Source organism: Condylura cristata, unplaced genomic scaffold (genome assembly GCF_000260355.1).
Source record: "Condylura cristata isolate star-nosed mole 26May11 unplaced genomic scaffold, ConCri1.0 scaffold00014, whole genome shotgun sequence".
NCBI lineage: Eukaryota > Metazoa > Chordata > Mammalia > Eulipotyphla > Talpidae > Condylura > Condylura cristata.
The window spans coordinates 7,604,921-7,617,608 of NW_004567115.1; positions in this window are offsets into that span (position 1 = coordinate 7,604,921).

Below are 12,688 nucleotides of genomic sequence, written 5' to 3' on the forward strand. Positions count from 1 at the left end.
CAGAGCTCCGCCCCGGAGGCGGTGAAGTCGTGCGGCCCGGCCCGGGAGACCCACGCCGAAATGGGCTTTGCACTCGAATCGGAAGACCAGACACGCCGCTAGGAAACCGACCAGTCTGCGGGGTTCCCCGCGTGCAAAAGCCGCGTTCTGAGTGTGTGGTGACCGCGGCTGCAAGCGCGCAGAGCCGCCGCGCTGCGCACAACGCCGGACCTGGGATCGGGACTGCGGGGGCGCGCGCCTTGCCGGTACGCCGCCCGGGCCCAGCCGTTGGTGCCAGAATGGGTGCTTTCGGGTGGTGCGACTGGTCCGACGTCCTGATCCCGGTGCTGGGCCTGGCCGACTGTTTGAGGGCCGCTACTGCTGAGTAGACTGCTGCTGTGCGGACCCAAACTGTCAGGACTCTTGCCACCGTGCCCGCCGTCCCTACTTCAGCCTACCCCACGCCTCTCTTCCGGCGCGGACCACATCCGGCCCTGTGTGTCAACTCCAGACCTGCTGCTTCTGGGTCTAGGGATGGCCTGGGAGCGTCCCGTCCTATCCCTTTGTGGGAGGTCCTGGCTGTGCGCTGTTAGTCACCCACCCTCCCAGCCCCCACCTGGCCTTGCAGAGAGCTACAGAGTGCACTTGACTGAATTCTCTGCGGCCTGTTGGCTATCTGAGATGTGTGCTATTGTATTTGATTTGATATGGTGCATGTGGATTATTTCTGTGAAATGTTGAGTTCCAGCTAGTGGGACCTCTACATAATTTTTCAGTGGGAGATGCCAGACGCCTTTGGTATCATTGACCCCAATAGGCGCTGGCACAACCGGCCACGAGTACAAGGTACACTGATAAGAATTTCCTTACATTTCCGTTCAATGGCTCTTTCTGAGTTCCTCATATCACCCCTTCATTCATGCCTCCATTAATGACTCCCAAATCCACCCACCACACCCAAAGATTTTTTACCCATATTTCTATCTTCTCTGGGGCTTTCTGCTTAGAACTTTTCATATCAGCACTCCCCAGTAACCAACCCAGTCCACCAGTTTCACCACTCCCCAGCCAGCCAACTGGTATTGTTATAGGGCAGGGAGAGGGGCATCCCAGAAGCCCCAAGCCTGTTCTAAAGTAGGTTCTGCCATCCACTGCATCAAGACTAAACATACAGACCTTTAATGGAAAGGAACTTTAATACAATTAGTGAGCAATACAGAAAAGACCAAGAATGTAGTTTCCAAAACAAGCACCCAAAGTTACCTATCCCTTTGTGGATAAAAGTCCACCCAAACAGGGCTGGCCCAGAGCAAGGCCCAAAAGCCTGCTCCAAGTCAAGTCAAAAGCACCTTCCAGTAGAGACCCATAGAAAAGGGTCATAAAAAACCAGACAAGTCTGGGAGAAGAAAAGCAAAATCAAAACCAAGATAAAAGCTGCCATTGTTAACCTCTCCACAGGTATCTCACCCACACCTGTTTCAACCTGTAGGACCAAAAAGCAATTTCAGTTTCTTTTCACGAGTCTCTCTGCTCCCTGTGCCTCCTCTAGGTCTCCTTCTTGCTCTCCATTTTGCTTGCTTCCTTCTCCATCTTTGCTCCAGATTCTCCTCCCAACTCTGCTCCACCCTCCTTTGGGTAGGGCAGGGAACCTGGAACCTCCCCTTTTCCTAGGCACCACCTTGTTACAATATGAAGCCTCACGGGAGGGCTCAGTGTCCAGTCAGTGTTTACTTCCAGACTTGGAGGATCTGCCCTCCCCATTCACTTGTGACTCACCGGCTGTCCTTTTTGCCTTCTTCCTTGATGACTGACACAGCCTTTCCCAGTCTTTGTGTCTCGCAGTACACCATCCTGCTTAGTTTCCCCAAGTCTGAAAAGATTTTGTACTGGGCATTGAACAATTCTCTGCCCCAAGGGCAATACCACTCATGGCTGATAAGTAAGGGGGGGGGGGAAGGGCTACTCAGAAAGAAAAAGAAAGGTTACTGTGGGAAAATATGTGTGTGGGAGCAGCTCAAGACTCTTACTCCATTGAATCACTCCTGTCATTGTTGGATATGGGATGTTGGCTTGAAGCAGTTAGTGGTCACTGGCCAGCACCTGGGGAGACCATGCCGGAGGTCGGAGATCTTAGCTGACACAGAGGAAAACAGAGTCAAGAGATAAGCAACTTTTTGTTATGCATGAAACTGTTACAGGGCAGGGAGAGGGGCACCCCGGAATCCTCAAACCTGCCTGCTCTAAATAGGTTCTGCCATCCACCACATCAATACAAGGCAAGCTTTAATGGAAAGGAACTTTAATGCATTTAGTGTGTAATACAGAAAAGACAAAAAAATACAGTTTCTAAATCAAACACCCAAAGTTACCCATCCCCTCGTGGGTAAAAATAAGTCAACCCAAAAGGGATTGGCCCAAAGCAAGGCCTGAAAGCCTGACACAAGTCTAACGCACCTTCTGGCTGGGACCCATGGAAAAGGGTCAGACATGGCCAAACCAGTCTGGGAGGAAAAGAACAAAATCAAAATCAAGATAAACACTGCCATAGTGAACCTCCCCATAGGTCTCTCACCCATGTCTATTTCAACCAGTCCAGGGCCAAGAAGCAAATGCAGTTTCTTCACAAGTCTCTCTGCCCCATGTGCCTCCCTCAAGTCACCTTCTGGCTTTCCATCCAGCTTCCTTCTTCCCAGACTCCAGATTCCTCCCTTCACTGCTCAGCTCCACCCCCCCCCTTGGGTGGGGCAGGGAATCTGGAACTTCCCTCTTCCCTGGGGATCACCCTGTTACAAAACCAGGACCGGAATTTTCATAGACATGTCCGATAAATCCCCTCCCCTTTCCCCAGCAAGTTAGAATTGGTTTGTCTGTCATTTGCGGCCAGAGGATCCTGAATAGCAGAAAGCCACAGCACAGCGACTCCTGCAAAATGGTAACCATCATCATCTCTGTTCATCTGGAAGAGCACCAGGGCACCCGTGGGTGATAGTAAAACAGAGGCCAAAGGAAAGAGAGCCCTGCCATTTACCGATCACCTTTTTCTCCTGTTCCCTACCTGATCCTTTGTCCTTTCTGCACAGGCATCTTGGCCCCCAGGGAACAGCTCAAAAATTGCTGAATGATGAAACCACTCATAGAAACAGCCCCAGGCTCACGCAAGTCATGAATATTGTGCTAGGCAGTAATCCGGTATTTGCTTCCATTGTACACACACAATCCCTGTCTAGACCGGACAGCCAGAAGCATATGTCCATCCTCAGTTCCATTTCAATTCGTAAGCAAAAACTGAGCAAATATTTGTACAACTTCTTTTGGCCTGCACTGCAGACTTAGAGAAATATGGGCTGCTCTCCCCACTCTTAAAGGAACTTGACTGTGGAGGGGAGACAATTAGCCTAGGACAGAGACTGGGGTAACAGGGAACAGGGAGGCCTGCAGTGGGGGTGGTGGTTTATTGGCACCAGGTTCTAGGTTCCCACAATCGCGTCTTATGACAGAACTTTCTATCCATATAACACATGTGTTTTGTGCCCACCCTATTTAGATGAAAAATGTCATTTTAAAATTCTAAACACATACCATGGATTTTTGTTTCTCTGGCTATAAAGGAGTACCCATTCACTGGAGAAGCTTGGAAAATGACAAAGGATGACAAATTAAGATGAAGATTTACCCATTATAAACTTGTGTTGATTACTGTCGAGAACATCAAACTATGACTATAGGAAAGGAGACTCTCCTGTGCACGTGCCTATCTCTCTGCTGCCAACCCTCAGGTCTTACTCAGGTAAATATTCTGCAGAAGGATATAAAGGTCATTTCTTAGGTTCGTGCAAGTGCTACACTCCCTTAACACATGAGAACTTTTTAAAAATGCAATCTGCGGGTTAGGACGCAGCACTGCAAGCTAGCCACAGCGGCTTCAGTGCAAGTTTGATCCCCAGCCCTGAGGGGACCCACAGCACAGCAGACCCCCTCCTGTCTCCCCTGCTGCTCCCCTCAGCAGCGTACTTCCTCTATCTGCCTGTTCTGCTCCCCACTCTGCCTCTGGTGAATCCTTTTGCTGCCCCTGCACCTCTGGCCTGAACCCCAGTTCTGTATGCATAAATAAATAAATGCTTTTAAAAAAATGCAGTCTATTCCCAGTTCCAAGTATGTATGGTGCATTTTACTTTACTGGTAGCAGCTGCCACCCCTTCTCCGCACCCTACGTGCTTACAAAGCCTCTTCCCCTCCTAAGAGCAACTAGGCAGGGAAGACCCATTTTACTTTGTCTCTGGAAGAAATTAGATAAGGCAAATCTGGAAGAACAGAACACAAAATAGCCACATTAAGTAAAAGTAAGGGATGACTCTAAGCCTGACCTTCAGCCATACAATCACAAAGAACAGCAGGAATTTGCTGAATCATAGATCTAAATGTTTCTTTTCATCCTCTAAACTCTGAGTTCAACTGAAAGATGTTTCTAAGGAAAAAAGAAAAAAGACAAACCAGATGGACTCCTCCAATCTCACTGAGAATCATAAAAGGATGGTGAGGACTTTGCTTCAACTACAGTAGTGCTTTGTACATAGCAAGTGTTTATATAAATTATAAAAACTTATTAAAAAGTAGTTATTTTGGCCCTCCCTGGTGGCGCAGCGGGTTAAAGCACAGCACTGAGAATCTGAAGCCACTTCCGCATGAGTTCGATTCCTGCCTGCCTGCTGCCCCGGAGGAGACCACATGGCGAGCCAGACCTCTCCTGACCTGCCCGCTGCTTCCCTCAGCAGTGTACTTCGTCCATCTGCCTGTTCTGCTCCCCACTCTGTCTCTGGTGAAGCCTCTCACCGCCCCTGAGCCTCTGGCCTGTACCCTAGTTCTGTATGCACAAATAAATAAATAAATCTTTAAAAAAAAAAAAAGTAGTTATTTTACAGTTAGAAGGAGTCAAGAGGAAAGTGGTTAACTTTCTGGAGTCTCTGGTCTTCTGGAGGCAAAAACTAGAGTCCACAGGAGAGTGCTGGGGATGCCAGACAGGACTCAAAAAAGAAAAGACAGAAAATCTGCAAAACAGCCTTAAAACACTTGTGCTTGAAGAAACCAAGGGACAGAGACTAAGAAAACTGCCCAAATTAACACAATTCATGGAAAATCCAGGACTAGACTGTAGTCTTCCTGAATATTCCAGGGGCCTTTTCACTGAACATAGGTGTTTTCTTTACCCTTTATCTATGCATTCAAACCACTGAATGAAAAGAAAGTAAAATATCTCCATAGGGTCCCCCTATTATCTTACCATTTGTTTGAAGTTTTTTAGAAATTGGACACTATTGAGATTACTAATATTTTTGAACACAGACTTGACTTGGGTTCTAACATCTTTAGCTTTTCCAGCCCAGGCCTCTTTGTTGAGCAGTAGACTAGAGCATTCAATAAATCTCTCTGAAGCTCATGTTCAATACTGAACACTTTCTTAGGGGCTGGGGCTTCAACCTCTTTTCCTACTCTGCAAACCAGAGACCTGGTGGAACGGTGTAATCCTCACAGAGTGGGAAGGAGCCAAGTTCTCAGCCCCACCCAAAGAAAGGTAGAGCTCAGTGACCAGGAGAAGCTAGAAAAGATGAGAAAAGGACTTAGGAAGAGAAAGAACACTCGATGACTTGGAGGAGGTGCGTGGAAAAGGAACGTGAAGAAACAGTCCTTCTTGCTTGGACTTGCACCAGGGACTTGAGGGCATGGAAGGAGAAACTTGAAAGAGACAGAGACGTGGGTAAAAGGCCTGTGATGAGGCTGACAGTGGTGGCCTTTATCTTGAGTTATATTTTGACTTTGCTCTTTTCTTCCAGACTGTCCTGGCCCCTGGTCCCCTTTTCTGTGGTCCCCCACCAAAAGTTGCCTTAGATTTAATTCAGCAACCTTTCAGGTCCCAGTGGTCCTGCTTTGAGTCAACCTCTTTGGCTGAGCATTTACCCAAGACGGGGTGGGTAACTTTGGGTGTTTCATAGGGTAACCATTTTAATTATATTCTTTCTCTTCTCTCTATTACACACTAATTGTATTAAAGTTCTTTTCCACTGAAGTTCTTACACACTAAGAATATGTTTTGTCTTTATGTGACAGATGGCAAAACCCAGTTAGAGTAGGTAGAGTTGGAGGGTCCCAATGTGTCCCTCAGTCTGCCCGTAAACAATGGGTGATCTCCCTCTTTCCCTCACCACCCCCCATAATTAGTCCTTTCTGAACTCTTGTTAATTATACGATCTTTAAATACTCCTCTGATTTCCACTTTAGTTTAAACCACTGATTTGCTTTCCACCACTATAGAGTAGTTTGCATTTGCTGGAGTTTTATATAAATGAAATCACACATCATGTATGTTTCTTTACCAGCTTTTTTTTTTCACTTACATAGCATAACTATTTTGAGATTCATCCATGTCAATTTATGGATGGATGGTTTGTTCCTTTTCATTGTTGAATATTTATCCTTTGTAAGGGTGTACCCAAATTTATCAGTTTACCTTTTGATGGATTCGCAGTTTTCTACAAATAAAGATGCTGTGAACACTTGTGTACAAATATTGGTACACAGTCAAAACAGCCATATGCTTTTGGGTGACCACCTAGGAATGGCAGGGCTGAGTCACATGGTAGGCATATGGTTATCATTTTAAGAAATTGCCATAATTTAATGAATCTTTACATAAATTTGAGACATTCTGATGGGTGTTTTCCGGACACAGGGGAAAATTCCACACCCTTCTGGGTTCTTAGACTGGATAAGTCATCAAAACAGCATCAGAGAGTTAGCAAAGAAAAATAAATTTTAAAATGTGCCTGAGAGATTAATAATGATTATGCAGTCCCCAATGTCAGTCAGGGGAAAAGGGGTATAAATCCCAAGATTAGAGACCTGAGGTGACAGAGAGAGAGGAAGGAAAGACTTCCCTCTAGATGGACAAAGCTTTCCCTCTACATGTATGCTTTATCTTTAGAAAGGTTTCTCAGATGCAAATCTCATTTCTTGAAATAGTCCTAAATTTACATATTGCATTCTTTAAGGAACAGTTTCTCCAGAGTCTTGTAGGACCTCAATTAACCTTAATTCCCCATACCGCTGAGAACTTACTGAAAAATGGCCTACTCTGCAGACAGTGAGAAAAGCCTATCTGACACTTTTGGGGAGATGAATCCACTTAGTAGGGGGTCTCACTGTAGTTTTTAATTTGCATCTCACCAGTGTTTACTGGTGCTGAGTATCTCTTTATGTGCTGATTTACCATCTGTATATTTTCCTTAGTGAAATGTCTGTTCACATTTTTTAAAACTCATTGAGTTGTTTGTCATTATAATCATTGCTTTGTGAATGGTTTTTACTTATTGTAGATACATCTTTGTTAGATAAACAAATATTTTCAACTCAGCTGTGGTTTGCATTTTAATCTTCAGAACAATGAATTTTGAAAAGCAAAAAATTTTAATTTTGATGAAGTTCAATTTGTTGATTTTAATCTTTTTTTGAAGAAATATTTGGCAAGCCCAATGCTACTAAATTTTCTCCTAACTTCTTCCAGAAGGCTTAGCTCCTACATTTAGTCCAAGACCCATTTCAAGTTAATTTTGTAAAGACTGTGAGGGGAGGGTGGAGGTTCAAGTTGTCGCATGAGATTTCCAATTGTTCTTTCACCATGTGTTAACATTATCCTTTCCTCATTGCTTGACCTGGACACCTTTGTTAAAAAACAAAACAAAATAGTAATTAGCTTATATATTTGTTAGTGCATTTGTGGACTCTGTTCTATTGGTCTACATGACTGTATTTATGAAATGACACACTGTTTTGATTCCAGTAGTTATATGAGATAGGACAAGTCCTCCAATATTTTTTTTAGAATATTAAAAATTAGTTTAGGTCTTTTGCATTTCCATAGAAATTGTAGACTTTCTGCCCAAAAAAAGCCTGTTAGGAAGATGATTGGGATCACATCAAATCTAATGATCACTTTGTAGAGGTTAGAGATCTCAACAATATTGAGTCTTCTGGAACATGTACACCATGTATTTCTATTCTTTCAGGTCTTTAAGTTCTCTTGGTAGTGTATTACAATTCTTATTGTATAGATATGATACATTTTTCTTGTGATATTTACCCGGAAGGATTCCACTGTTTGATATGCTTATGAACGGTAGTGTTTTCTAATTTCCATTTCCAGTTGCTTATTGGTAGTCTATATAAATACAACAGATTTTCATATTCTGCCCTGTACCCTCATTAAACTCATTATAGTTCTAGTAGCTTCTTAGTAGATCTCTTTTTCTACAGAAATGATTATGTGATATGTGAATAAAGATACATTTACTTCTTTCTTTCCAATTTGAGTGCTATTGATTTTTTTTTTTCGTGTTCTAACAGCATTAACTTAAACTTCTACTAAGAAGCTAAACAAGAGTGGTGAGTGGACATGCTTATCGTGTTTCTGATCTTAGAGGATATTTGAGTGTTTCACTACTAGGTATGCTAACTGTGGTCTTGTCACAGATTCCTTTCCAGGTTGAGGAAGTGTCCTTCTTATTCATTGAGAAATTTTATCAATAATAATGTTGGATTCCGTCAGTAGTTTTATATCCATCTGTTGAGATGACCATATATATTTCTCTTTCATCTGTTAACATGGTGAATGATACAGATTTTTTAAATGGCAAACCATTTTTATTTCCTAGGATAAACTGCACTTGGTCACAATATATTTTCCTTTTACTATATTGCTGAATTTGTTTTGCTAAGCTTCTGATAAAAATATTTGCATCTATATTCATGAGTGATATTTGATCTGTAGTTTTCTTGTAATATTTTGGTTCTGTGATCACAGATTATAGTTAGAAAGTGTTCATTCTTATTTCAATTTCTACAAACTATTTTAGTTTCTGGAAAATTTTGTGTAGAATAAAATGTTATTTCTCCCTTAAATATTTGGCATTTATCACCACTAATGTCATCTAGACCTGAAGTTTTCTTTATGGGAATTTTTCTTTACAAATTTGATTTCTTAAGTGCATATAAAGTTATCCAAAATAATCTGTTTTATTCTACAATGACCTTAAATATTTGTGTCTTTAAAGCAATTTGTCAATTCATTTTAAGTTGTCAAATATATTAGCATAAAGCTTTTCATCACAATCCATTCTTATCTTTTTAATGCATATAGGATTTAAATGGTTTCTCTTTTTCATTCCTAATGTTAGTAATTTGTATCTTCTGTCTTATATCTGCCTCTTCTCTTACAGAGATTTTTCCATTTATCAAGCACTTCAAGATTTAGCTTTTGAGGTCCTCCCTGGTGGTGCAATGGGTTAAAACACAGCACTGTGAGGCTACCCACAGTCGCTGCAGCATGAGTTCAATCCCTGGTGACCCTCATGGTGCGGCAGACCTCTCCTCTCTCACCTGCAGCTCCTCTCAGCAGTGTGTTTCAGCACATCTGCCTGTTTTGCTCCCCACTCTGTCTCTGGTGACACAGAGTGTCACCAGTGTGTCCTCTCACCCCTGCACCTCTGTCCTGTACCCTAGTTCTTGTCTGCATAAATAAATAAATCTTAAAAAAAAAAAGAATTAGTTTTTTGGTTTCATTGCTCTTTTCTCATTCTTTTTTTCGGTTTACTGTTGTTTTCATTTGTGCTTTTAACCATCATTATTTACTTTATTCTGTTTATTTTTTTTTAAATTTATTTATTTGTGCATACAGAACTGGGGTACAGGCCAGAGGCTCAGGGACAGTGAGAGGCTTCACCAGAGACAGAGTGGGGAACAGAACAGGCAGATCGACAAAGTACACTGCTGAGGGGAGCAGCGGGCGGATCAGGAGAGGTCTGCCACACCATGGGCTCACCTCCAGGGCAGGCAGGAATCGAACTCATGCGGAAGCAGCTTTAGATTCTCAGTGCTGTATTTTAACCCGCTGCGCCACCAGGGAGGGCCCTTTATTCTGTTTATTTTGTTTCCCTCTCTCTAATTCCTTAAGGTAGAATCTTAGCACTTTAATTTCAAACTTCTTATTTTCTAATATATGCATTTAGTGCTATAAATGTCCTATTTAATCATTACTTTAACTGCATCCTCCAAATTCTGATATGTTGTTTTCTTTTACATTCAGTTCAAAATGCTCCTAATTTCTCTTTGGAGTTCTTCCATGAGTCATGGGTAATTTAATAGAGTGTTTTGATTTCTGAATGTATGGGAACATTCCAGTTATATTTCTGTTATTGATTTCTAGCTTAATTCCATTGTGGTCAGAGAACATATTTTGTGTGATTTGATTTCTTCTAAATTTATGGAAACTTACTTTATGGCCCTTAATATAGTCTTACTTGACAATGTTCTATGCACCCTGGAAAAGAGTATGTAATTTTGCTGTTGTTGGGTGGAGTGCCATATGGATGTGAATTAAATCTAGCTGATTGATATGTTTTCAGCTCTTCTAGATCCTCGCTGATTTTCTTTCTATTTTCTATAATTATTGAGTGAGGGAGGGGTTGACATGTCCTGCTATAATTATACATTTGCCTTTTTCTCCGTTCAGATCTATTCATTTTGCTTCTTTTTCTTTTCTTTTTTTAAGGACTGTTGTTAGTTGCACAAACATTTTGGATTGCTATGTATGTTTGATGAATTACCCCTTTATCATTATGAAGTGAACTTCTTTATCCCTCTTCATATTTTTGACTTGAAATCTACTTTGTCTGATTTCACTTCAGCTTTCTTTTGATTAGTGCTACTGTGTACAACCGTTCCCATCCTTTTCTTGGTAATCTATTTGTGTCTTTATATATGGTGAACACCATACAGTTGTGCATTGCTCTTTTTTATACAATCTCTGCCTTTTATCCAAGGTGTTTAAAGTCTTCATAATGATGTTACTAACTTGGTTGGGTTTAAAAGCTATCATTTTACTATTTGTTTTCTACTTGTCCCATTCAGGGTTTTTGTTTGTTTTTGCTTCTTTTTAAATTATTTTTTATGATTCATTTCTTCTTCTTTTTGCTTATTATGTTTGTTTTTTCCCAATGGTTGTATTAGGGTTAAAGCACACATCTTTAACTTATGTCATGCTAGTTTTATTTTACCACCTCATGGTAAAATAAAGAAACCTAAAACATCTTTCCCTTCTGCCCTTTATGATATTGTTTTCATATAATCTATGCTTACATTAATTACAAATGCCATAATACAGTGCTACTACTTTTGTTTTAAACTATCAACCATCTTTGGCCCTCCCTGATGGCGCAGCGGGTTAAAGCACAGCACTAAGAAGCTAAAGCCACTTCAGCATGAGTTCGATCCCCACCGGCCAGGAGGAGCTCCACCTGGCGTGGCAGACCTCTCCTGACCCGTGCGCTGCTCCCCTCAGCAGTGTACTTCGTCAGTCTGCCTGTTCTGCTCCTCACTCTGTCCCTGGTGAATCTTCTCACCCTCCACTTCTCTGACCTGTACCCCAGTTCTGTATGAATAAATAAATCTTTAAAAAAAATCAACCATCTTTCAAGGTGACTTTAAAAATATGGCAAAGAATCATTTTTACTTAATTGACCATGTCTGCTGCTCATTTCTTTATGTAAATCCATATTTCTAAATAGTATCATTTTCCTTTTGCCTGACAACTCCCCTAAATATTTTTCCATTGTATGACTCATGGTGATAAATTATTTTAGTGTTTGTATGTCTGAGAAATGTTTGCCATATCCCTTGCTTTTGGTTATTTTTGCTGTGCAGAGACTCCCAGATTCATAATCTGTGTCTGGTTATCATGTTTCTGACAAAAATCTATTGTCACTCTTATCTTTCTCCTTTTCATATAGTATGTCTTTCTACCCCCTCTGTTTGCTTTTATAATTTTTTTATATCACCATTTTAAGTAATTAGATTATGATTTGCCCAATGTAGTTTTCCTTATATTTCTTCTTACTGAACTCCTTACATCTGTGATTTCATAGTTTTCACTACATTTGGGGAATTTTCAGCCAGTATTTCTAGGAACATATCTTTCTGTTATTTGTCCAATTTTAGAGACTCCAGTTTCACACCTATTAGACTGCTTGAAATTGTACCACAACTCATTTTTATTTTCTCTTTTTTTTTACTATGTTTTACTATGGGTAATTCTTACAGTGCTATAATTCAAGCCACCAATCTTTTGTCTGCTGTTAATCCTATTCAGCTTATTTTTCATCTCAGACATTTTATTTTTTATTTTTAGATTAATTATTTTTTAATTATCTTTCATGTTTCTATTTAACATGCTCATATTTTCCTTTACTGCTAATATGTAATAGTTAATAGTTATGAATCTATTTTACACTGTTACCTATGGATTCTAATATCTGTATAATTTCTATGTCTATTTTGACTTTTGTATTTTTTCTTCCTCATTATGGGTAGTTTCCTTCTTCTTTCCATGTCTAGTAATTTTTAACGAAGAGCAAGACATTATAAATTACATCTTGGTGGGTACTTTAAAATATTCAAAGAAATGTTTTTGAACTTTTTAAATAAAAGATTTCTTTATTTATGCACACAGAACTGGGGTACAGGCCAGAGGTGCAGGGACAGTGAGAAGCTTCACCAGAGACAGAGTGGGGACCAAAAGCAGGCAGATTGATGAAGTACACTACTGAGGGGAGCAGCAGGCGAGACAGAAGAGGTCTGCTGTACCATGTGGTCACTTCAGGGGACG